The sequence below is a fragment of the Rhagoletis zephyria genome, unplaced genomic scaffold (genome assembly GCF_001687245.7).
Source record: "Rhagoletis zephyria isolate East Lansing unplaced genomic scaffold, Rhagoletis_zephyria_1.1 Rzeph_scaffold_01814, whole genome shotgun sequence".
Lineage (NCBI taxonomy): Eukaryota > Metazoa > Arthropoda > Insecta > Diptera > Tephritidae > Rhagoletis > Rhagoletis zephyria.
Genome location: NW_016158898.1, coordinates 48,015 through 75,489, shown reverse-complemented (window position 1 = coordinate 75,489; position 27,475 = coordinate 48,015). Strand labels below are relative to the sequence as shown.

Sequence of the window (27,475 nt, the reverse complement as noted above, 5' to 3'; positions counted from 1 at the left end):
GGGGTGGTTTCGCAACCAAATACACGTTTATATAGCGAGCCGCTTGCTCCAAGCAGACACCCGCTTGCAGCCGCACCTACTGGTGAACAGACGCTGCAGACTTCAGTGAGCCCTTAAACCGAATAAGTCAGAGTGGCCCCACCGAAGCTCCCTCTCTTTCTGCCGTGACCCAAGGCTCCACTCGGATTGGTTACCGCATCTCGCACATGGGTTGCTCACGTTGCCCAGAGTGCGCGAACGAGGACGCAAGAGTCGGGATTGAGTATAGCCATGCAACTGTAACTGCATACCCAGCGCAATGACTATACCCCATTGCACTCCGATCATGACACTTATTCCCTATAAATACAGTTTCTTTGGTTCTAGCGTTGGATTTGTTTGAAGTATTTTCGGATATTATAAGCAACGCAGTTTTGTGGCACAATCCGTATAGGTGAATGTTTGATGATGATGAAATGCTCAAGTTCTGATGTTTTTTATTCATAAAATAACAGAAAGAGAAATCTTTTGACGGTGACGTAACTTGGAAAAATGTTTGCCGCTTTTAAGGTGGTTTCGAATGCTTGCCTTACCACCATTAGCAAATTTCCACATTTCCTACTATGCGCTTCATGATAATTTTGGCCATTTTGTATATACATAACCAGAGGATAATCTAGGTAGGCTATCTTAACTGAAGTCATTCTAAAATACTTATCCAATAAGGGCTGAAAAAAGTGCTTGCCTGCATGCTTCCTTGAAAGCCCTTCTGTAAGCTCTTCTTTGAGTAGCGAAAGCAAAATCCCTTCCATTTGTGCCACTCCTGACACTGACTTTCAGAAAGGCCTTTTGGAAGAGATTTTAACTCCTGAAATTATCTACTGCGTAGTATGTGTGACCCCTCAGCCGTGTACCTGTTCAGAAACTTGCACTTTTTTTGGCATTTGTCTGAAGATACAAATTAAATTTTAACCAAATAAACTAAACAGAAAGAAGGTAAATTCTCCAGATATTGTTCAACATATTAGAGAAAATGTTTCATTATCGATTTTCGACTACTAGTGGCAGAAAGCTTAACCCTTTTTTTTCAAAGCAAAACCCTGGTAAAACTTAGATAGGTGTCTGCATTGACCTTCATTAAAAACCAATACAATTTAAGTGTGAACCAAGACACTAGGACAATTTGCTTAAATCAAGACAAATCCTGGAAAACCAGGACGTCTGGCAGCCCTACACTAGATATGCACAAAGCGCACTTATTCAAAAAATCTTGCTTAAAGATAACGTTTTCAAGAAGAATCATTTTAAATCCCAATTTTTAACATTAAATAATGAAGGTAATTATTATGAAGAAATTATCCACAATTATTTCGAAGCCTAACGGTAGGTCATGGCTTAATGGCAAGCTCTGCTCTGGGATTGAAAAATCAGCCAAAGCAGGTGCAAGCTTATCGCTGGCAAACACGTCAGACGTCTTGATGTGTCATGGCTAAATTTTAGACCTAGATCCCAACTTTCTTGGTAAAACTGAGGGCCAAGCTAGCTTAACCCAATATACAACAATAGTTATTTGACTTCACCTATCCATAGAGTACGATTAATTTAAATTTCATAATCATTTTGCATTTCTATTACATACAAAAATTAATTTTTAAAGACCAATAGTCTAATCACTGACGCGAATCCAAACATTTAAGTTATTAAAAGCACTGTTCAATAAATAAAATTTTCTACACATACACACAAAGCCTAAAAGAAAATAATTATATAATTTAAAAAAAAAAAACCATAATTTGTTACACCACTCAAAAACATTAATTTTGCATTCGATGCAGCGATGTTAGAAAATTGGAAATTAGTAACAAAGAGTGAATAAGAAACAAATAGCGCTGCATAAATTTTAAGCTGCGTGCGCATGTGAACAAATAATAATAACAATAACAACAAATTTAGGCAAAACACCCACGTAAAGCACTTTGCGATCAGCAATACTTGCACGCCTGCGCAATGCGTGGATTAACCTTCGCTAAATAAATCAATTACGCCACAACTAAACAGATATGGCAAAAAGCTTTGCAAAAATTACGCAAAATAAATATGCAATTAGAAAATCAAATAAAATATGCATATATGTTTTGTGTTCGTCCTAATATTTAACTAGCGATAGCACAATAGTACGAACTCATGTTGCCAAACGAACTGCTGAAGTTAAAGGTGGCGCTGCAGTGGAATTCAGCAACTTTTACATAGTGCGCACTGAAGTGAATGCGCTGCAATTTGAGTAGCAACTACAAATGGCCAAGCCAATACAAGTAACTACGAGTACATTCAGGCTTACAAGTGCTTATTTGAAAACAAAAAACCTAACCTATAGCTTGTTTGTTGAGCTATCTGTAGTTGTTGTTGTTGTTGCTGCCACTTTGCCGCCTTTGTTTGTGTGCACTGCAGTGCAAGTTAATTCAAGTGCATGCGTTTCGGTTCAGTTTGTGCAAACTCGAGCGTCACTACGAACAGTTAAGGTTAATGAAACACATACCACAATGTAAATATGGTTGTGTATGTACATATGTATGTATTTACGTATGCTAACTCAACAACTCACTCAATCAAAGCACTCTGTCTATGCACACTTTTTATAAGGTCAACTGGACTGTGCAACAAGCTGGTTGTTTGGAATGGCATTAGCAATTTTGAAAAAGCATAAAAAAAAACATGAGAAGCGCTTGTACACGAGTCGCGTTTATGACCAAGTGCAAGCAAGCTTCTGAGCCCAAAATGGCCACAAGTAATACATATGCGCCATAGTTGGATGTGGGCTGCAATGTGCCGTTTAGTTCGGCTACTGTTTATACATACATACATAGGTATGTATTTATGGATGTGCATATATACACACATGTATGTATGTATGTGTATGTCAGTACGCAGTTCCCGCGGGTGAATGATTTAATTCAGGCAAATAAGCTTCCATTCCATCAGCGGCAGCTAATGGAATCGCTGCGGTACATTCAAGTGGCTGAATGTTCAAGTGGCTGAATGCTCATCAAGTGCCTCAAGTATGGTATGATTCGCATTATGGTTCTTCAGTTGACCTCTCTAGCAAACGTATGATATACTTTTTAATCGTATTAGCTGGCAGACTTTCAATATATAAGTCTACTTATGGATGTGTATATTAGTTTCGACTTACTTTTTCGACAACTGTCATTTGTCGAAGAAGGTACAATTTTTCGCCGAAGGCACCATTTTTCGTAGGTGTTGCCTTATTTGTAGCCGTTTTTCAGTATTTTTTGACGGTTTCTATTACTTTTTATGCCAAAGTTTATACCCGTAAACCGGTTAGCAGTCCCAGACCATTTTTCGAAAATAACTTTGCGCTACCAAAATGCCAAACGTGCTGCTGTTTTGCCTTAAAGGCTGCTGTTAACGCTGACTTACGGTCGCTGATGATGATCGAAGAATTCGGAGATATTTTCACGTAGTCCAATTCAATGATCTGGTTACATACTACATAAGCATATGATTCTGAGTTGTTTACTGTTGTAGCAGTTAACCAACCAACCAATCAGGGCATTGCATTTGCATTGAGTAATACTTTATTTTGATTTGTTCGCTATAATACCCGGATGGCTAAAAAAAGTAAAAAATTTGGAGTTGCCACCAGTTTGAAAATTTTAGTTTAATTAAATTGATGAGATAAAGTAAATATTGCAATATTAGTTTCAACACAAGAGGTTTGAGAAGGTTTACAACACAAAATATTTGTTACGAGGGTTACCACATGTTTCAAAAATTTAATTCACTTAAATTGATAAGAAAGTCTAAATTTTATATTATGGGGATCAAACCAAAGAGATATATAAAGTCGCTTCGCCAGGCCTTCAAAATAATTTTGTATTGTTACTCCCTCTTACTACATAGTACGTCAATGAAAAATAAATTATGTAAATTTATAGAGCTTTATAAATTGAGATTTTCATACAAATTTTCGATTTTTATGATGGTTGTTAATTAATATTGTTTTAAAGGTATTTAGAAAAACTTGCATTCCTTATACCTACTACACATAAACTATTGAAGACGGAGAGCGTACGCCGTGTATTCGCTAGTAATAAAGTATGGGTATAAACGAGGAATATTTAAGAACTTTATTGTTGAACTATTTTAGATATATCGCGATCATATGTAGCGTAAGTGTATTAAATACACCTCTATTGGGCAGAATTTTACAAAATCCTAGACATTTTTATATTTTTAGCCAACTGAGTAATTATTATTTTCATAGTTGTTCATATGATAATAGTATGTGGTTACAAAAATAAAATGCCTCACTAACACAATTAAAAAAAACATATCTTCCCTTAAAGAATCCCATTTGTTTCGCTTAAATTTTCGTTACGCCGATTTTTATTTGCCGGAGCGTATGATGAACGCGAGAATTAGCAACCTTTGCCTAGAACTATATAAATTAACTATAAACTCTTAAGACCACTCCGGCTCATAAGTACTGACTGCGCCAAACCATACTTTACCGATTATCCATGTCTTAAAGTTAAAAATCTTAATTTGTTTTTAGACACTTGACCTGCTTTTTTAGGTTTCCGACCAAAAAGTTTTAATCGAAATAAATTGCCATTTATAAAAAGAATCAAAATAAAATTAAAACAAGTAAGAGCAGCGCTGTCTTCGGCTATGCCGAAGGCTTCATACCTTTCATGAACATCTGCAAATTTTAGTTTGACAGATTACTGATTTTGAATACATCTGCATACATCGGTAGAGGAGTTACATACTTATATAAAAAATCGCATCTAAAGAATCAGAGGTATGGAGGATATACTTTATATGGCACCAATCTAAGTGATTTTCACTGCTATGTGATCGGTAGGTAAACCGGTAACACAATTTATTGGGTTTAGTTTCCTACATAAAGGAGATATATCGCAAAAACTGGTATCTGAACAATCAGTGCTATAGGAGATAAAGCTTATACAGCATAGATTTTGACGATTTTCTCAGTAGACTTTGTATTATTATTTATAAAATATCTTACCTTAAAATATCTGTTCAAATAAAGGAGTTTTACAGTAAAATCCCATATCTGAACAATCAGATGTATGGAAGATACATGTTGTAGTCACCCGATCCTTGTNCTACCAAATTTGATCCGGATATCTCGAAAACTGAGAGACTAGATTGCATACAAACAGACGGACAGACAGACAGACGGACAGACGGACAGACGGACATGGATAAATCAGCTCGTCGTTCTGATCATATAAGTATACATTTTAATGGGTCTATCTCCTTTTGTTCTGGTACTTACAAACATCGGACCAAAGTTATAATACCATTTCATGCTCATGAAAGGTATAAAAAAATGGATCTTTAAAATAAGTGCTTAGAGAAGGGCAGGTATTTTGAAATAAGAAATATAAGAATGTCTTTTCAGGACATATATTTTGTCTGAAGCTATTTTGAAGATGTCCTCGATTAGGCTTAACAGTAAATTATAATGACCGCTAAAGGAAAGAACTAATTTTCTTACGTGTAATCTTATGGGAAAGCTTAAGGCTCGACGCGCGACCTCTTAGAATTGTCCTAGAGAGGGGAGATTTATGGAGGATCATTACTATAGCCAATGCTAAAATTTGAATCTTATTTCGGTCACATTATAGGCTATTTTTTAAGCGAAACTTCTTAATCGAGCTCGGAGGTGGTTGGAATTCCCTTCGAAAACGCCCTATCTTAGCTGCCGTTTTTGAACCGAGTTCTGAGATAGGGCGTTCTTCAACCAAATTCTGAGGTAGGATGTTTTTCAATAAAATTCTGAGACGTTTTCTGAGATAGGGCGTTCTCGAACTGGCTGCCGAGATAGGTCGCTCTTCCACTCAGCAGTCGATATGTATTTTGTGTATTAGAAAATATGTATATGTGTATGTATATCGCACATTTCTTTCTTTCTGGAATTTCTTCGATTAGGGACTACACGCACTGAGTTATTTTGTTTTTTGACGTGGTCTAATGTACATACATATGTACATGTATAGATTGTATATGCATATAGACAAATCATTCCATCCCCATTAGTGCATTTTTCAACTGTTTATATTATGAAAATCAAATATTTTTGCGCCGTTTAATACATATATGTATGTATGCACTTTCAACAGAAATTCAATGAAACGATATAAACAGGAATGTTGGTGTTGCAATCAATGCCGCATTGCAAAACGTAAGAAATCTATATGTAGATACGCAGTTAACACATGCAGCTGGAAAAAAAAACTTTATTTGGATAAGCAGCAATTGAATGGTGTTAATTTCTTTTAATTTTTCACACAACGGTTTTTCCAGCTTTTCCCGATAACTGTGTATACACATAACAGCTGTTTTGTCTGGCAGATGCCAATGCATAATACACTCACACACTTGCATATGAACACACTCTGATTTTACATTCACATTGTTTGGAACTATTGAATTTTTATTTTAGTATTTTTTTTCGCTTTTGGATCATTTCATTCATGCGCTAGAGCGAGGGGTGCTAAATATTTATTTGTGCATCGAGAATATTGAAAAGATTTTGGCAGTCCACATGGGGCAAAATCATCATCACGTAAGCATAAATAAAAGGCAGATCCACAGAAACTGCACTAAATACTTTGATTCTAAACATTGAAAAAGCTCTTGAATACAAAGAATATACTTTAAGGGTATTTCTAGATATTCCTGGGCCTTCAATAACATATGTACAGAGGCTATTTAAGAAGTCTCAATTATGTCGGAATTGATGCTGCCATATATATATCACTGGACTCTTGAATTGTAGACAGATAAGGGCGGAATGGAACGAGGCAATCATAACCAGGGAAGCATGCAGGCGGACTCCTCAAGGGGCTTATAAAAATAGAATATATAGAAATTCATTGCTTGCCCTTTCGCAAAATAGAAATAGCAACCCTCGTAACGTTGTAAAATTCAATTATGCCCGTTTGCACTGTTTTCATTGCGTTGCTTTTGTAATCATGCTTAAATGTGTTAAGTATCTGTTGAACGTGCTTTTCCATTTCCTGCTTGCACCACAGTGGACCACATTATTGTGACAAGAAAAGCAAGACGGCGAATTGTTGCTTTGATTGGAATTTGCAATAACATTTCTTTGATATGCAAGATTAAGTGCAAAATAAGAAAAGCAAGAAATGGAAAATAGAATGCAATGAGTTCATTAAAAGGTGACTAATTTGCCAGCGGCAGCGTAAAGAATCTGCAGCAGCTACTACAGTTGAGAGCTTTGAAGTTAATATTTTTTGCTTTAATAAATTGCTTCATCAACTATTTCTTTCTTTTCTTGCGAATAGCTTGATTGGCAACATAGTTTCAAGAAGCTGCATTCACGTAAATGCGAGCAATGCTCTGGCGAACATAAGTACGTAATATTTATAGTTATACATATAACTATTTGTATTTACTTAGGCACCCAAACTTATAAAGGGTGTCGCAAAATTCACGCTATATAATGACATTGGTCAAGCAGATATTATTGCATGACAATCTTACTACTAGATATAAATATGTACGCAGTTATACATAGAGGATACGGCAACTTAAGTGTTACCAAATAATAATGTCATATTTTCTTTATTTATGAATGAAATTTGTTCCAATTGCAATTGACAAATTAATTATCTTCAAAACTGTATCTGCGGTTTTCAGTTTAGCCACACTTAGCCTGAATTATGGCATACAGAGGGCCAATGAAAACATTGCACGGTGTCCGCAAGTGGCTCTGCGATATTTTGGCGCTTGTTTGAGATGCTGGACACACTGGTATTTTTTAACACTTTATTGACTTGTGTTACGGTGCTGAATACTGTTAGAATGTCCAAGCCTTGGTCTGTGACCAAATTTTTTTCCTTCCCCAAAACTTAAGGACTACCTCTTAAGTAATTTCCCGATAAACTTGTGCATTTATTTTAACGCCAAGGTACAAAAATACGTGCGGAGAGTGTAATCAGCCATTATGGTGATCCAAATCATTACTACCGGTGGCGCCTGCCAATTCATTTGTCAACCCTTTTGGTTTAATTCAACTCATTCCATTCATAAATAAAAAATAATTGATAACACTTAAATTGCCTTACCCTGTATGTATGTATGGATGTGTGTGAACACACAAACTTTAAAACTTGGTTACAAAGTAAACACTTATACGTTTGACTTAAAAGCATTTTACAGTTTTTTTTTATGTGCCCTTTACTATGAACACCACCCATGGGCTGAGAATCGTTATTCCAGTAATATGTATGTATGGCTGTGTGTACAATAGGGCGGTTCGGTCACCTTATATAAAAAAAAACTTGTAATCATAAGGAAGCTCAACTGTACAACAACAGTAAAATAAATAATCCTTTTATTTTGCTATAGTGGTCCTGCACTTTTTTTTACCGACTTCAAAAAAAGGGGGAGGTAATCAATTCGTCGGAATATTTTTTTATGTGTTTTACCGCATAATTTGGACCACGTTAACCTAAATTTATAAATATTTTTTTTTTAGAGGAAATGTGGTACCTCCGAGGTGCTCCCATATTAATTTGGTCTGGATCCGATCACTGGATCTGGAGAAATTAACGGTAATTTAAATTTGTATATAAAAATTATTTGTAGTATTCCTAATCCTTATGAAACAAGTAAAATATTTTTTAGCTAACTGATTTTTTTTTTTTTTTTTTAATTTTTGCAGATATGTGTGTATTTTAAATATTATTTTTTTGTTTTATGAATGCATTTGAAATTATAAATGCTTAGGCAAATTTTTTTAATTGACATTCGCAAGAGGGCCAGTTAATTGCCTTTTACTTTAAGCCTTGACGATTCTAAGGTTTATGATCGAGTCAGTTTCTTGCCAGAGGATCTACTAGAATGTTTACTAACTGGTTTACCCTTCCACAACACACATAAGTGTAAAAATTCACCACAATTATGCATTAGGTGCTTAATATTTTGAGAAGACCGCAGATTTTAATTTAATACAACTAAGTAATATGTATGTAGATATGTATATATGTATGTACCTACATATATTTTTCACCCCCGATACGCCATGTTTTATTTCATACGTTTTGGTTATGTGTTTCAAGTTGAAGCAAATAATTTTTATATATATAGAAATTTACCAAATTTAAAAACATATACATATACATATGTATTTTAAATGTTGGTACTTTTTCGGGTGATTTAGTACATTTTTTCGGTCCATTTGGTACAAAATTAAAAAACTCATTTATCAACCCTGCTATCAAATGCTGCTAAATATTTTCTCGGCACGGTGCACAATCCGCAACGTGATCTGTAGCAACGCACCATTGCCTGGAGATGAACGACCGCAAAAGTAAAAAATACATTCAACAGAGTAAATGTAGAAATTTTCATTGATGTCGCGCTTTCAACATACATACTTATGTATGTATGTATATGAGTACAATCAATTGTATGTATGTATGTACATATGACTGTAAATAGAATGATATATTTGTTGTTTGCTCTGGCCGGCACACATTTGCTGCAATTGATGCTAAAGATGCAATTCCAAGTGCTTCTGATCTACGCGATCGCGATGTGACATATAACACCATGCGACAGTAAATTTTACACATAGAAAAAATCATATATTCGCGAAACTATGGGTATATTATAGTAAAACTGCGTACTTAGTTTTGCACTCTGACGTCAGGATTTTTTTAAAGGACTTTGAAATTTTAAAAATATGATTACTTGAAAAATTATTTAAAAATTTCAGTGCAATGGAGGATAACAATATGGGTATCATATAAAAGAAGAATATCTGTACAATAATAACGGAATCAATTTTTTGGCGCATAAGGACGAATTCGTATGGAAAATGTCCTTGACAAATTTTGTCCTTAAATATACTTGCAATATTTTTTTATTGAAAAATTATTGTTGGAGGCCTAATATACGCACGTCCTTATCGTCCTGCAAACTTTATTAACTTGAAAAAATAAAATTTATTAAAAGTGCATTTTGAATGCCGATTCGTCCTTGTAAATCAAGAAACTTTATTGTTTTTAAATTTTGCAGAATTTCTTTCTCTCATTTGGTACCCATATTATTATATTACATTGCACTAATTTTTTTAAATATTTTTTTTTTTAATTAATCATATCTTTAAAATTTTAACGGTCTTTGAAAAAAATGTCTCACGTCAGAAGTGAAAAAGCGAAAACGCCGTTTTACTACATTTGGCCCATAGTTTCGTGAGTATATCGATTCTTTCGTCTGCTTTGAATTTTTTTTTTGTCGCACGGTGTAATGAATGGTTGCATTGCCTCACCATTAATGCTCATTCAAATGTGAGTGTATAAACGAATGCGTATATATGTAAATATATCCATATGTAAGAGCATATAAATGTGTATCTATGTATAGTGAATTATATATGTATTTATACCTATTTAACCATCGCCCTCGCGCCACAATACATATAATCAACAGCTCTTCCACTGTTGCTTCCGCTATAGCACTTAAATGACTTCAATAGCAGCAAGAGATCCTCAAGCGATTGCATTACCCTCTGCGATCTTGTGGTGGTTACTGGTATTGCTTGAGCTTAAGTTTGTATGTATGTGCATGTTGTTGGCTTCATTTCAAGTGACCGACCCAACAATGAATAATGAAGTTTAGTTTCATTGGAAGTGGTGTTGGGCTTTAGTATGGCGTTCATATCGTATATACAAAATTTATATGTATCTACACTCAGGAAAAAGGCATCTAAAAATATTTCTCTCAACACATGATTTGGTAACTATAGCCAAATAATGTAACTATAACCAAATCATGTGTTGAGATAAATATATTTAGCTTTATTTTTTCTGGGTGTACTTGATATGAACCCCATTTAAAATATTTACGGGCCTTTACGCATTTCCCAGACGATGTACCGATGGGCTATTTGAGTTTCTTAACCAGAATATGGGCATACTGCTGTGAATTGAGAAACAATGGCTTTTTTGGTTTGGTCATGCGGCACGAAAATTTTCTCTGCTCCGAAAAGCCCAGATAGAGAAGGACTTGACTTCACTTGGCATTTCCAATGGTCGAAAGTTGGCACAAAGAACAAACGTGGTTTATTACACAAAATTTCAATATATATTTTTTTTCTTTCTTATGACGACCGACCTGCTAGCGTAAGCTTCTATTCGCTCTTCAATTCGAACTATGTATTTCAGTCGAACACTCAATGTTGCTATTCATTGCTCTGCCAACTATTTTTCTTTCCATTTGCGCCCTCCCCGCTAAATTTTTGCAACAACAATCACATCTCACATCGCGCACAAAATCAAATCAATTTTTGTGGGATTTTACGCCCCATCCGGTGCAAAATCATTATTTAGAATGCCACTTAACTGTGTGCATTAGAAGCCAGCAAACCGCTTGGAACAACAACCGCACTTTGCGTTTTTGTATTTTGCATTATTTGCTGCTGCTGTGGCTGCTGCTGCCAATAGGGACACGACATCGAACTAATTTAAAGTATCGCTGTAAAAATATCGATATCAAATTCCAAAAATTAATTCTGAACATTGAACTCGAGTAAAATAGAGCGTTTTTCAAACAAATTCTGAAATAGGGCGTTCTTAAAAAGAAATTAATATAAAAAACAATTATTTTTACTATAAAATTCATGAAACGTCGCAAAGTTGTTGCAAATGTCGCATTTGTTGCAAAATTGGCCACCTTGCGACACAGCTGATTGCTTTTGTATGGAAACTTTCTTGGCGACGAAATTACGGCTTTGCCATATTATTCGAGCTGGCAATCATTGCAAAGTCAAAGTTCAAGAAAAAGTATATAAAATGAAGCTACTTCGAAATAAAATTGAAAAAACTTTTCTTTTTCACTCTCACCCGGCATTTTTATAAAATTTCACATTTACAATCCGAAGTTGCGATAGGTCGTTCATACAACTTTTTCGCAACGTTGCCATTTCGCCAAAAAATTGCGCATCAATATATTATTAATCACATTAACTTTGTAATGTACCTTTGCGATTCGATACGATACAAGGGTTCTGTTACTCGATTCCAAAAAATATGGTTTGAAAACTATCGATTAAAAAGGATCGGTATCGAATGGCAAAAATATCGATATGGTATCGTATCGTATCGAGATTCGTGTCCCTAGCTGCCAATGCTGCTGCTGCATTTGATTGATTTCTGTTTATTACCGTTACAATATAGTACGTACATATCTGAGTGCATGATATTTATTATACATTTGTATGCAAATTTTATACACATACATACATACATATATACTATACATATGTATACGAAAGTATGAAAATTCTTGAATTGCACACTTGCAAATATACGAATCCATTAAATCAAATATTTATCGAATGCATTCCATAATCTGCCAGCATATGTATTTAGATACACATTTACGAAAGCTTCAACACCAGTGTTGCCGTTTCAGTCCTTTGGTGGCTAGATTTAGCTACTGCATACTTTTTTTGGCCATTTAAATTTAAAATTGCTCCTAGCCCTTTTTTAGGCCTTTGGAGAATTTATTCATACTTGGCATGGAAAAGTTATATGTATATGTTTAATTTGATCTCATTTTTTTCTTATTTATGTAATAGATATTTGTATAGTATGCTCCTTAAGTTTTTAAGTGAGTGGTGAAATTAGCTCAATTTTGTAAGTAAAAAGTATTTTGGCGGAAATTTCTTCACTATATGAGTCAAAGCCGTGTTTGTGGAAGATTAAGTTCACGATATTGCAGTTGTGAATTTAAACAAAAAAAAACAATGTTTAACAAAATGGTAGAAAAATTATGAAATTTCGGCTCCAATCATTTCGATCTTTCCTGGACCTCATTCGTAAATAAATAAATATTGTACCAACATGCTGGTATATGCTGGTTATATGCTTCGAGCTTGAGGGAGGGTTGCCAACATTTTCTGGGATATTTATAGTACTTTTTCATAAAAATTAGAAAAAATATAGCACACTTCAAATATATATAGTATTTTATATTTTATAGAAAGTAAACATGAATTTTAAGTGACGGAAAATTTCTCCCTGTGAATGCCGAAGTTGTTGGAATAAAGGGTGCAAATTAAATAATTTTAAGTAAACTTGTTAACTCTTTCTCAGTTATGTTACCTTTTATGATTATAAACTCACAATGACCTTTTATTTTAAAGAATATTTCATCTAAAATTGTCATTTCAGTATAAAAGTCATCCATTTTAATACAAATTTTTTCGTGAAATTACTGACATATATTTATATTTATAATTGAAGAAATATAGTATTTTCGCGTACTATATTTTTTTCCAACAGTATATAGTACGCCGACCGGAAAAATAGTACAATACTGTGTATTATAGTACGGTTGGCAACCCTAGCCTGATAGTACAATCACTTGATGGAGCCAGCAAGCTGGTGTCGTATATTTCCCCTTTTATACGAAACGATTTTTGGTTGGATAAAATATTAGCTTTTTTCTAGAGTTCACTGTTTTTCTATACCAGTCATCGAGCTCACATCCATGAACTCGAAAAAGTTAAAGTTGGGGGCTGAAATAAAGGCCATAGTTAGTTTTGTCCAAGTGTATTTACCATCTGCTCTCGCTGTCAAAAAAAATTTCTAATGTTTACGTGTATACTTACACACGTATATGTTAAGAGCGAAATACACAACACAAGCGGCTTGACAAACCAAGCGAAATTTCCCTTTGCTTCAAGCCATTTGTGCTGTGTATGGGGGTGTTTGAAGGTTTGACAAACCGCCGTCAAACCTTCAAACACCCCCATACACAGCACAAATGGCTTGAAGCAAAGGGAAATTTCGCTTGGTTTGTCAAGCCGCTTGTGTTGTGTATTTCGCTCTTNTTAAAGGCATTTGACTACCACTAAAAATGATTCGCGGCAACACTGTTCAGCACACAACGCATTTTCAGAAATCAAATACTACGCTCACGCTTATTTAGGTTGATTCGTTCTGTGCGCTTGCACTTGGAAACGTTTATAGCTCATTTGGCAATGAAGTGTGGTGAATTATGGAAATTCCTCTGCACATCTGATACTTATTCATGGCTTGCTTTTATCCAAGCGCGTGCGCATATAACTTTGCCGCTTGTCAATTTAAAGACCCATCCACATAGAACTTTGGCGTTGCGTTGGCGTTGTCGTCGCTTCAACAGCTGACTATGAATAAATGCATTCAAATGCAGCCGTCCACATAGCCAAAATTCGGCAACGCTCACGCCAACACAAAGCAAAGTGAGGGTCAACTATCAACTTTTCGCATGCGTCGCTCGGCAGCTGTTGCAAATAAATAAAATTATGTGAAATATTTTTCCTTTTTAATAAAGCGCGGGCAATTATTGATATGAAATATGTATTAATTTATCTGTCGTTAGTATGTAAATTCGCTGTCAAGCGTTCATTGTAGCAAGCATACTTTTAACGTGCGTTCTGTCAAACCAACGCCAAAGCCAACGCGAAAGTTCTATGTGGACCGGCCTTTAGTCTGAAAGCATTGCGTTTTTGTTCTAATACAAGTAGCATTGGTACCCACTTGGGAAAATTCCATGCATTATGAATAAAATTTGATACTCGTATTTGCGTAAGTACATAAACTTCTATAAATAAATTTTTTTTCATACATAAGTTCACATACATATGCACTACGTAATATACATAAACATATGTATGTAAATATGTCTAGCGTGAAGTTTTGCCAATCTGCATACAAAACAAGCAAATCGTAGCATTTGCTCTCTCTCTCTCTCTCTCTGACTCTGATCAAAATATTTTTGTTATCTTACTCTATGGGCCATTTTCCCAAGTAACCTATAACTTAAAAGCTCACTTTATATTTAAAGGTTGTATTATATATAAAGCGAGCTTTAAAGTTAAAGATTACTTCAGAAAACGGTTCTATGTCAATCGTGAGGTTTGGCATTATGGTAGTATCATCAAGCGCGACTTTTTCATAAAAAACACGTTTATAGTACCGTCAAACTAAACTTATCTTGTTGACAGGAAAAACCAAGAGGCCTGAACTCTCATTAGCAAGGCTAGATGTCACTAGCCCGAACATTTCCCCTGAGTTAAAATACTTAAAATAATCGGAAGACTTCGACGGCTCCAATTCCTCGGAAATGCAACACATAAAGAAGATTCGTTACAGCCGCAGCCACAGATTAGGGAAATTGGAATTGTGAAAGTAGGCCGAATAGAAGCGCATAGCGATCTTGAGTAAGCTTAAAAGAGGAAGGCACAATGGTCTCGGCAATCTGGGACTTCCCCTTTAGGATTATGATACCTTTTGTAGCTAGCGAAGAATGGGACAGTGGTCTACTGACAGGAAATCATAGTATTTCACTCTGCACCGATGGCTCAAAGATAAAAAATAAATTTGTGTGGGTCTCTATTGACCCGCAATCATAACGATATCCAGACGACTGCAATGTCTTTACAAAAATGTCAAGCATCCGTAAAAGAACCTATCCCAGGTAGTGAAATCAAGAAACATCAGCGTCACTCGAGACGACTGCGAAGTTTTAAGGTCTTTATGGCCGCAGCTTAACAAGAAACGAACTGAGGACCATCGGGCCTTAAACAAATCTGCAGAAAAGGTAGGGATGAGGAAAAGGTGGAATTGACTCACCATTCCTCATATCAATGCTCAGCTTTGCAGAGAAGGTGACTTAAGCACTTGGGATCACACTTTGGCGTCGCCACGTTGGAGGTAAAGAAAGTGAAAATATCTCAATTCTACAACTATCCCTGTAGGTGGCTTACTAGACACTATAACGGTTAGAAGAATATTCCTCCTCCTGGCACTTATAGAGGGCATTCAAAATGGGCAAACTTACCTTCTAATTAACATAGAAATTTGAATTGAAAATTGGGCATCCGCCGATTTTCGGCATGGTCGTAAATTTATTTAGTTTATATATTTTTTTATTACTTTAATACTACTACCAAGAAATGTGAATTTTGCATTGTGAAATTCAGAGTGCTGTGCAATCGTCGCAGTCTTGAAAATATCTACAGGGGAAACAGAGGAACAGCAATTTTATGGCCTCTGGCAGAAATATAAACACACTTTATAGTTGTATTTATTTTTGAAAAGTTTTTAAATATACGGATAAGCAAAAAGTCAAACATTTCCGCATATTTATACTTTACAAATTTTAAAATAACTGAGAGTTTTATGTTTATAAAAGTAAATTGTTTGTGCTAAAAGAGCAATGTTTAGCTTTCTTACATCTTATTCAAAAAATTTTACCAGATCCCGTTAGTCCATTAGATGTCTAAAAAATGCCAAATTTTAGTATTTTGCCACTTTCAAGACAAAATATCTCAAAAACTGGAGCCAATCTAATATTTCTAATTTCAAACTCTGATTCTACGGAAAAAATCTAATAAGAATCAGAGTTCACTTTCCGTGCCGCAAACGTTTTTTGAAATTTTGTTGGCCTGTGTTTTTGCGATAGATGTATACTTTTATAAACAATTAATAAACATTAAATAAATAAACGCAAATAGTCAAAAATTTTCAAAATTGCCCCGACACTACAACATTTTCTGTTCATAATACATAATAAAAGAAAAAATAAATAAAGACTAGCTTAAACCTGAGATATATCACATTTTCCCCAGATTCTACCATAAAGAAAGTTTGTCTAGTCAATCACTAGCCCAAACGTTAAAATTCACATGCATGGCATTCAAACACTTCCATCTCCACACAACAGTGGGAGGTAATTCAATATTATTGATGCGGTCCTAAGCCCGTTGGTAAAAAGTTGAAATAATTAATCATTATAACCACAAATTTCACTTTTTATTAAGGAAAATGAGTCAGCAATTTCGCATACTTTTTGTATCTACAAACACTCATCCTACAACCTACCAACCTACCGATAGCGCTACTAAAATTAGACGAAATGGCCAAAAAATACCAAAACTACTTATTTCACATTGAATGTAAAATTGTTTGAAAGTGCGCATATTTTTACTTTTAAAAAATACTTAAATTACTAAACGTTTACCTTTATTAATTTAAATATGACGTGCCTCGGCGTTGAAAACTGCAAATAGAAGAGAGGAAAAAGGAAGTTAGCATAAAATGGCACAAGCAAAATATCGTAAATGCATAATCAACGCTAATATACTAGCACACAATCCAGTTTAAAAGTATACATACATATATAATAAGTTACAACACTTGATAATTACAGCAAATTATGGCATTAAATAGGTGAAGGAGCGCCAACAGGAAATCACGAACAACTTTGTAAGCGTGTATACATAAATACATACATACATAATAAAAGAAAAATAATAATTTAAAAAAATTATGCAAAAGTATGGCAGTCGGTGTTTTGAAACTGAGTAGTACTTATATTATAAGCGTTAATTTACAATTAAAATTACAACATATGCTGACAAAAGCTGGCTTATAAATACATACATACGAGTGTTTACCTGCATGCTTACAAGTATTTAGTTATGTATCAGTTCCTTTCGATTTACAACAATTAGCGGCGAATTCTTAAATTACTTTTAAAATATGCAGTCAGTTGCTTATACATACACATATGCACATGTTATATATGTATATTGTACACACATAGTATATATGTATGTACACATATTTAATTGCAATTCGTCGCACTTGCTGTTCGAATAATTCCGATTAAAGCGTTATAACAAGAACTTTATTCAATAATTGCCTACATACATACATACATATCAATGATAATGTCTTTCAAGGCAATCATGTCCAAAAACATGGCAGAGGAGTGGCGGGTATTCCCCCCCTTCATAAAATTTAGTATTTATTTATTGTGTACAGTCACTTTGCCATAAACTCATTAAAACACGGATATTGAAAATTTACTCTCGAAACGCATCATTTACGACGGTGTTTGCAAAAAAAAAAGGTTTGGTTTCTTTCATATCCGCTTTCTTGAGTTGCATTAATATACACACTAGGGCTGTTGCGAATATTATTCCGAAATAAATAAACAAACCGCCTGTCTAAATTAAACAAATTTGGTATTATATGAAAGAGGACTAAAATAGCTTTTAAACAGAAATAGCGAACCACTTCTATTTATATTTTTAACCGATTTCCAAAAAAGGAGGAGGTTATGAGGTCGTCGGAATATTTCTTATATATATAACATAACTTTGGACCATATCAACCGATTTCGATAATTATTTTTGCATCGGAAACGTAGTGTCTCAGAGGTGGTCCCATACTAATCTGGGTTATATCCGATCATTGGATTATGAAATATATATATATATATATTTTTTTTTCTTATACGAGAATTGAATTCGGTTTTGTTTTTTGCCAAAAATTACTTTTTTTTATAGTTTAATGCTAAAGAAATGCATATACCTGCCACAAGGTTTGTTCTTTGGTAATTAATTAACATTTTTTATTGAAATATTTTTCCATACGTGGCTTTCCTCATTCAGACATTTCAGTTTGTAAGCTATTTAAGTCCTCTTTCATCTGATACCAAACTTATTTAATTTGGATAAACGGTTTGTTTATTATCCGGAAAGGACTTTTATAACGGAATAACATTCGCAACAACACTTATGAGTACATAGTATGTACTCATATACATATAACATACTCAAATGTTTTAAACGGGCTTTACGGCAGCTGCCGAGAAAAGTTAATTAAATAATTGCCAGCTATTGTATACAATGTATTAAAGCCAACACCACAGCGACTATCAAATATTTTGCGTTACAACAAAAGCAAATATACATACATATGTATGTATGGCATATAAATTCGCCATAACAATACTGGTAATTACAAATAATTGCGTTAACAGCATCACCGCTCTGTTCGAGTGATAATTGTATTGCATAATAAGTGCTTATATGTAGTGTGCATAGTGCCAAAACGATTATTATTTTTTTTTTAATATAAATATATTTTTCATATTAAAACATTTTCGTTGATGTTTGATAAAAATGTTATCCATGCTATTGCTAAAACGGCTTTAATCGAAGTTTTAAGCAAAAAAAAAAATTAAATTTGAAAATTTCTTCAAATTTTTCAACTTTTTAATATGAAATTGTGAAACACTTCCGGGTATGCAGTTTTATCACCCATGAAATTTTAGTATAATGAGGTGCAAGTTTGAAGACTCCACAAAAGCAAGTTGATTTTTATTTTTCTACATTTATTTTTTACATTCTAGGCGTACTCTGCCAAAACCATAAGAAAGGTGGTCCCACGATCTGTGAAAGGTATAGGCTCATCGTCTAGGACCTAATATATGTGACTTTAGATCTAATAAGTCCACAATCGACCAGATATTCACAATACTTTAAGACCTGGAAGAGAAATATTTGGCATACACTACTTCTTAAGCAACGATAATAACGTTAGTCTTGAAATTTAATAGAGTATCACCCTTGCCAGCAAATGCGTCTTTAAACTGTAGGCAGCTAAAAAGTTCACTCCTCCCTCGACGAGCGAAAAAAAAATCACACTTTATAACTCCCTCGGACGAAACGGCTCGTTGAGTTTTCAAGAAAAAAGTGTTCTGAAGGATATATGGAGTCTAATCCATAGGCGACGACGAATACCTCAGACGATAGAAAGATAAGCTATATCGGTGGCTCCAGGCTACTTCATCTCTATCCTATTTTTAACGCCGTGCGAAAGACTACCTTAACCGGTGAACTATCCTAACTTGTATGTTAAGATATTAAGCACAAAAAATAGTTGCGTCTCAGTTAGGATAGTTTGTCTGACAAAGCTGCGCTAGCAAGTTGGGATAGTTCATCTAGTTAAAACTTACGCACGGCCTTCAAAAATAGGATGGGTTTGGTGATATCGACCAGATGAAACGAAGTAGCCCCGTGGCCATCGGTATTAGTTTTGCGGCGATATTCACATATGTAGTTCAGCGAATTGAGTTATTAGGGGTGCATACTACAACTCGGTGGAATCCAAGTTTGATTCCTGATCAGATCAATATCATAATTTTCTAATGGCGGCTGTTTTTGCTCTTAATGCGAAAAATTTGCAGTTTTAAGGCAGAGTAAAAGTGTGTGGAAAAATGAAGACGCCCATCAGGAGCTGGAGGGGAAGCACGGTCAACCACTTAACAAAACATCATCAATTATGTGTAAAACGTAACGTTTTCATAACTTCTAATAACCGCTTTTATAAACAGTATTTTAGCTTTTCTTCCAACGAAGTAGGGCATATTGCGAAAATACAATTGTTAAGCGGGACGTAGGACAACACGCACAAAATATTGGAGTATGGTACGAGTTTCACAGTTTTATCTTCATTGCAGTGTATAAAGGCAAAGCTAAAATGTTTAAAAACGAATGTTTACCTATAAACAATAAACCCTGCCGGCGGTGTATTCATTCGAGCGGAATTGTTTGAATGGTGTGATACCGAAGATTTTTGCATGCCACATGCCACATGCTGTACGGCCTCGCCAAATAACCATAAAGTAGATTTGTATGCACATTAGGGTAGTCCAAAAAAAAGTATAGTCGGATTTTTAATGCTCTCACGCCCTAGGATTATACTATACCGAAAAAATATACCGTGCCTTTTTTTCTATTTTGAAGCCAAAAAATATTTAGAGGTCGCTCAAAGCGCTTAAAAGTTTCAATGTATAATAAAAGAAAAAACAATTTTCCGTATATGTTAAATGTATGGAATCTTTGAAAATCAATACTTTTCGATCGGAAAACTCAATTTCTCTTCAGGTGGCTTCCACAAATAATACCCAGTTGTTTATTTAACCATTTTTTAATATGAACTATTTTGTCATAGGCCCCCAAAAATGCAATAGGGAATCCATGAAAAGTCTTTTTTGTATTAAAACTGTTCCAATAAACAATTGGGTATTATTATTGGAAGTATGCTGAAGAGAAACAAAGTTTTCCGGATTGATAAATATTGATTTTCAAGGATTTTATACAATTTCTACAGAAAACTGATTTTCCCTACATAAAAAATGGAAAAATTCATGGGCTTTGAGGCAGTTCTAAATATTCCTTTTTGCTACAAAAAATGCGGGTTTTCTTTATTCCATTCTAAAAAATCCACCCTAATGTACATACAAACACCATGCGGCACCACCAAATCGTCGTTTTTGCATAAACGTTTGCACAATACTATTACGTTTTTCCATGGCGGTAGTAGCTACTCCGCTGGCCGAGTCCACATGTCGGCCGGTCTGACGGTCGACCATGTGTTGGAGCTCAGCTCTTTTCAACTGACGACGTGCATTACGTGCATGCATATCCACGTCCACACGCGACACAGGGAACTTTTGCCAGCAGCATGCCACAGATGAACGAACAAGCACCAAAATGTGGCAAGCATTGAGGAGATGGTGTCGTAACCATAGCGATAGTGTTAAACATTGCGCTAAAACTATTTTTTGGTTGGACTACGGAAATGTGCATATGCCAAGAAATCCCTTTTAAAATCCATTGAAAAGTGTTGGCATAAAATGTGGTAAAATTTTCACACTGTTGTTGTTTGTTTTGTTGCTGACGAGTTTTTGGGTAAATGTGCGAATCTGAAAATTGTTTGTACGTTGTTTTCATCGAAAATGGGCTTGTGTAAAGTGATTAGAATGGGAATATTTGGGACTAAAAAAAAACTAGTTTGTAATTGCGTGGAAATTGTTGTTTATTTGTATGTGCATTCATACATAGTCAATAAATTTATTAAAACAAATACATTTAATTAAAACTAAAAAGGATTATCTGCGAAAATATGTGCAGCCACTGGGAATATATGCACGGTAAGGCTAGGAGAGATCAACCCCCACAAGGGTTGTGCAATGAGACGGAATGCAATGGAGTTGTGGGAGGCCGGAAAACCCAAAATCGATTTTTCCAAGCAGTCAGGCCTAGTTGCCCATTATTTGTATGTATTTAGCGGATGAGCGTAGAATCATTGCTACTCGTCAAACTAGCTGGACTCTTTGATAAATATTTGTAGACTATGTATTACGCCTCGTAGCATCGCTGCTTACCAATTCATTAGCCGGTTCGTAACTTGACCCTGGGCACAAGGGGTAACTTTGTTCACATAACAGTTGTTTGTAACAGGCAAAACGAAACGAAATAGATATAGACAAATGTGTATATTTGTTTTTTTTTTTATTTACGTAATTTATTTAGATATCTTTAAATTTTTAGATTTAATTGTTTTAAAAAGAAAAACAAATTTTTTAATTCATTTAATTTGTAGGACCTTATTGTATTTTATTAAGTTTTCTTTTCATTTGCTATTTTCTGCATTTTTGGTTAAATTTATTTCTTTTTCTAATTTAGTTTTTAGATTTTATTATTTTAGAAAGAAGCATTCATATATTTACTTTTTTTCATATTTTTAAATATTTCAGTTTTTTTTTTGTTTTTTCTTTGATTAATTCAACTTTATATCATTTATAACTTTTTATTGTTTTAAATAGTAAAATGTGTATATATGTCTTTTAATTTAATTTAATAAAAATAAACTTATTGCTAAATGTCGAACATTATAACGATAAGACCTATGTAAGTCTTAAAAACTTTTTAAAAAATTCAATGCACCTGGTTTCAGAACAAAAAAGAAAAAATTTAAAGCTTCTATATTTGAAAGTTATTTTTAAGAAGAGGGAATTATTTAATTTTTTTTGCCTGAATTCACCATCTCAAAAGCTTTAGAATGATATTATATTTTTCACTCTCGAGATGTTTGATTTTGTCAAAGTTGCTGAAACAATTATCGCAAATAGGTTGAAATCGTACACCTAGTACTTTGAAAATCCTTCTATCTGAAACTGTCAACATTGCAGCAAAAGCAGGTACATACATATTTATTGCATGAAGACCTCTTCAAGTTGTTAAGTGTACTGTAAATGGTTAGTAGCAATTATCTGGTAATTAAGTGCAACATCTGTAATTAACACGGCGACATGAAAACAACAATGGACGACTGGAGAAATCCTAGAAAACGTGATGTTTCCAAATGGCAGCAAATAAGAATAAAAATTACCATGACTTAAAGTACAAGCATACATGCATACATATGTACATATATGTATGTATATGTATATATAAATATGTGGACAGAATTCATTTCGTATGTACATAAGTATTTATGTACGTGCCAAATAGCGAACACAAGCCATAAACATGCACTTCAACATATGCATATAACCGCATACGTATGTATGTACATTAGGGTGGTCCAAAAATGCATGTGAAATAGTAAGGTTGGAATTTTTATGCTCCCACCCCCTAGGATTGTTCTATACCGAAAAAATACCTCTATTTTTTATTTTGAAATCAAAAAATATTTGGAGGTCGCTCAAAGCGCTCAAAGTTTTCCATGTATTTTATATGAGGAAAAGGTACTTTTCGTGGAAATGCTTTCTAATCGGAAAGCTCTGCTTCTCTTCAGGAGATTGCCAATAAAAATACCCAATTATTTATTTAACCATTTTTTAATAGTAACTATATTTAGTAGGTCCGCTAAAACCCTCCGAAAATTCCAAAAAATGCAATGGGGGATAAAAATCTTTAGTACTAAAAAATTTCGACATAAACTATTGGTTATTATTATTGGAAGTCTCATTTAGAAAACCACAGTTTTCGATCGAAAAATATTGATTTCCAGAATTCTATACCATTTCTACGAAAAGTTGTTTTTCCCCCATATAAAACACAGGGAAAACTTTCCAGCGCTTTGAGCGACCCATAAATATTTTTTACTTCAAAATATAAAATAGGGGTATATTTTTCCCAATATAGAACAATCCTAGGGAATGACAGCAACAAAATTCCGACTTTACTCATTTCGGACCACCCTAATATACATACATTGAAATATACATTTAATACCAGCTAACCAGGTATGATTTATTTTTGTACGAATAGAAACTAAATGTAGCTAACTACCTCTACTTAAATTATATGCAAGTTCTTATGGGTCTGGTACATACATATATACATATGTATATATGTACATACGTACTCGTCACAAGCAACTTTAACCATTTGTCATTGTGAAACAATAGTCATATTTTAAGCAGAATTCCATCACACATGACAAATAAACAGCAAGTAAATCAATGCGGTCGAACAAATTGTGGACTTTCTACACTGGTACATACAAACCTATTTTAGACAAATACATATGTACATACATATATTCCGCGTTTCGACTTTTGTTCTAAGTCTACAGCATTTCTTCTTACTCACCGGTCACAGCCGTTCAACACATGGCGTCATACACTTCTCTTCTGGGCAGACTGGCACCCATTAAGGTAGATTTCCAATTATTTTTGTTTATGGTTTATTTATAACACACTTTTACGATTAGTATGCATTCGCACAAACAAACATACCTACGTACTATTTTACGCGCGGAAATGGTTTCATTAAACTTTTCCGAGTGTCTCGAAAATAGCTGGCCTTTTCCGCTTAATGTGTCAGGGGCTGGAAAACTTGGTGCGATGCGGCGTGCAAAGGTAAATATTTGAGATATTCAGAGTGAATTTTTCTGTTAAAATATTTGCTTTCAATATTGTCATTTCAAATGTGTTAAGCATTTTACGTACAAAGGTGTTGATCGTGAAAGTTTTAAATTTTTATGGGATATTGAGATACGGATTTTATTTATGTATGTACATATGTATATACGAATATATGTATGGTGTTTAGTACATACTTATGTGTACGTATTTCGGCAGCTGCTTTCAAATCAGGATATAAAATTTATGGCATTGACATTACAGGAAACTCGAACTGGTTGAAAATTAAAGGCTTTGTTTTATGACAATTGATACTACAGGCTTCGGCAAAATTAGTCAAAGTGAAAATGGTCGTTCTGCAAAAAGTACCTTTCGCGCATTGCGTGACAATCAGCCCTTTGGTGCACAACTTCTAAGAAAGTCGATCGGTGAAAAACGTGCCAACACCCGTGCGTCTTCGCACAATTCGTTCTGCTAAAAAAATATTGCTGCTGCGGAACAAAGTATGGACCAGGCTGCGAGAACTTCAATTCACCGTCGTGCACAGCAATTGAACCTTGGCTCTGAAATTCGTCTCAGAATGCAGATCAGGGATCATGTTGTCAATCTGTCCTGCATGCAAACTGTCCCAAAGCTTTAAGCCTGGCGGCAGTTTTGAACGTTATACTACATATTATTGGCCGAAAGGTCCCCCGCGAAAGATGCCGCAAAGTATAGCATGCTGCATTGGTTGTGTTCTAAGTACCCCTGTCACGCTAATCATGTATAGCCTATAAACAATCCATATTCTCTTAAGAAATATTTTATTTCCTTTCACTGTTTACCAAACCGTTTCTCCATAGAAACATGAGAAAGAGAAAACGATAAGCACATAACCGTCAGTCTACCTAGCTTAGGCTAAGGCCAATTCCGAATCTTATATTTATTAGTAGAGAGTACTAGATCCATCTTATCTGCGTTGATGGCAAGCCCCGCACACATATTATTTACATTAATAACTTTTTATTTATGCATATTTTATATTTTCTATGCTTACTATTAGTTTTTTTTTATTAAAATAAGAAAATATTTACGAAACATAATTTCTTGAAACTTAACGCCTTAATTTGGTTACATATAATAATAAAAGAGTTATTATTTTCTAGTTATAATTGTTAAGCAATATGGAAAAGGGTGCAATTGCAAAAAAAATCAATTATGAGTTTTTACGCAACGAAAATTTAATTCTCCACAATTTGCACAAAATTTTGTCTTCTTGGTGTTCTTCTAGCAAACGAGTTATATGTTTGTATGTGTGTACTATGTATATAAATACGTACATATAGTTATCAAATTGAAATTAACTCAAACAATTTTCACCACAAATTACTCTAATCATAATTGCAAAAACAAAATTTAAGAAATGGTATATACTTTTGGCTCTTGTAAGTATGTAGCTACTTATATACATACATACATACATTAGACTGTGTCAAATAAAATGGCTATTTTTTGTCGGCCAGAAAGAAAAAATGTTGGTAAAACTACAGCTCTCTTCATACACATATTATTTTTTCAGTTAGCGCTCCTAAAAATATAACAAAAATTATTTCCCCCAACTTTTTTGGTAAAAAAAAATTTCCGTAAATCAATCGTAAGTTCTAGCTGTAACGTTTTTTTTTTTTTTTATTAAGATAGAGAGCTGCAATTTTGCCACAATTTTTTTTCTATTCCGTTAACGAAATTTTCATATGGGATCGAAAAAAATTCTCGTTTATTTGACACAGTCTAATGTACATATATAAAGACGTACGTAGTACATTCATAAGGACGTACGTACATATGTATGTATGCATTCGCTCGTAAAATTTGCGTACAATTTAAAACTCATTTTATTAAGATGGTTATCAAGTGTCATTTATGTCGTTACCATACAGTGGTATACCTACATACAAACATGCATACATATGTGTGAATTTACTTATACGCATAATGCAAGTGAAATATTTACATACAGACTACGTAATTATTTAGGTACATAAGTGCACTAACACAAGTGGGTAACAAAATATATGTATCCACAAACAAAAGTATATAAGGGGGGGAGGGGGATTTTAAAATGTTAGGCCCTCACCTCCTAGGACTTTTATAAATGGAAAAGAAGAGTACTCGTTTTTTTGTTTAAAAAAAAAACTATATTTATATTTTAAATAGGAAACAACCACTTTCGTAGAAATGGTGTAGAACTCTTGAAAATATTTTTTCGATCGGCAAACTCTGCTTCTCTTCAAGATACTTCCAATAAAAATACCCTATTCTCATAGTAGCTATAGCTTTTAAGTAAAACAATAATTTTTATTGTTGTATTTTATTAACAATAAATAAATAAATAAAAAATACCAATTTTTAATATTAACAATTTTGTATAGGTTACCCAAAAAATTTAAAAAATACAATAAAAAATCGTTAGTATTAAAAAAATTTTAAATAAAGAACCGGGTATTGTTGTTCGAAGTTTCCGATCCAAAAATATTGTTTTTCAAGAATTCTATACCATCTCTACGAAATGTGTTTTTCTGCATTTTTAAGCGACAAATTATCGAAAACAATTTTTTTGTTGTAAATACTATGTACAACATCCTACAAAATCACACACTTTGCATATTTACCGTTACGAAAACAAAAAAGGAACAGTCCAGCGCCTTCGTCTTGGCCTGCAGGCTGTATCGGAGATACAGCCGCTAAATTTAAACGTAGAATACGTGGTATGGTTAAGAGCATATCCAAGTAAAAAAACAAAAGCACACACTAAGCAAAAAATATCGATAACAAAAGCGATAATAATATCGGTAGCAAAATCGATAAAAACATCGATAAAGAAATCGATGAAAATATTGATATCAAAATCGAAAAAATATCGAAAGCAAAATCGATA

General features: G+C 34.1%; 1 long non-coding RNA gene across 2 annotated transcripts in view; it reads right to left on the bottom strand.

Moving 5' to 3' along the window:
* Positions 1–27,475, bottom strand: part of LOC108365243 (uncharacterized) — an 80,360-nt gene that overhangs the window by 28,503 nt on the left and 24,382 nt on the right. For both annotated transcript variants that reach the window (XR_001847895.1, XR_001847896.1), the window contains exon 4: positions 17,074–17,112. This is a non-coding gene — a long non-coding RNA (uncharacterized LOC108365243). The remainder of the gene's footprint in view (positions 1–17,073; positions 17,113–27,475) is intronic.